The 575-nt window shown below is 53.4% G+C and overlaps 1 non-coding gene across 1 annotated transcript, besides 1 other annotated feature; it reads right to left on the minus strand.

Annotated features, from left to right (window-relative positions):
* The first annotated feature begins 4 nt into the window (after positions 1–4).
* Positions 5–29: a microsatellite.
* Positions 30–142, minus strand: Tc00.1047053460343.10. Its single transcript, XR_008254651.1, has one exon. It is a non-coding gene; the product is annotated as a spliced leader RNA (transcript).
* Between the last annotated feature and the right edge of the window lie 433 nt (positions 143–575).

A 575-nucleotide genomic window follows, 5' to 3' on the forward strand; every position in this document is an offset into this window, starting at 1 on the left:
CCACAAAAAAAAAAAAAAAAAAAAAAAAAGGGGTCCGTTAGACCCCGGTCAAAAGAAATTGACCAAACATAACCGCCAGAGGCGGGTTGGAAGCTTCGCGTACCAATATAGTACAGAAACTGTATCAATAATAGCGTTAGTTGAAAGGAGTTGTGTTCCACAACGGTTTTCAATTTTGATGAGGGGTCCTTCGCGGCACTTGGGACCGTGTACAAAAACCCCCCCCCCCCCTCCCAGGCCACACTGGGGAGGGGTCAGGGTCCGGGATGTCGGCCCCGGGATAGCGCCGTGGACGGCGTCAGGGGGCGGAAAAGACGCACATGGCGAGTGTGGAACAGCAAATGCAGCCGAGTGTGCGAGCAAAGCAAAAACACCGGAAAACACAGGAAGAAGCGCGGCATACGCGGAAAAAAGGCGAATAAACGGAACGAGACGGAGAAAACACAAAACAAAACAAAGATGCAGGCAATAGCAGCCATGAAGCGAAAATGAGGGGGCCCGAAGGAGGTGGCGGACACGCAACGTGGGGGGGGGGGGGCACCCGCACAAGGGGGTACGGGGCTATATATATATGG

The sequence above is a fragment of the Trypanosoma cruzi genome, assembly GCF_000209065.1.
Source record: "Trypanosoma cruzi strain CL Brener chromosome Unknown tcruzi_1047053460343, whole genome shotgun sequence".
In the NCBI taxonomy this organism is placed as follows: Eukaryota; Euglenozoa; class Kinetoplastea; order Trypanosomatida; family Trypanosomatidae; genus Trypanosoma; species Trypanosoma cruzi.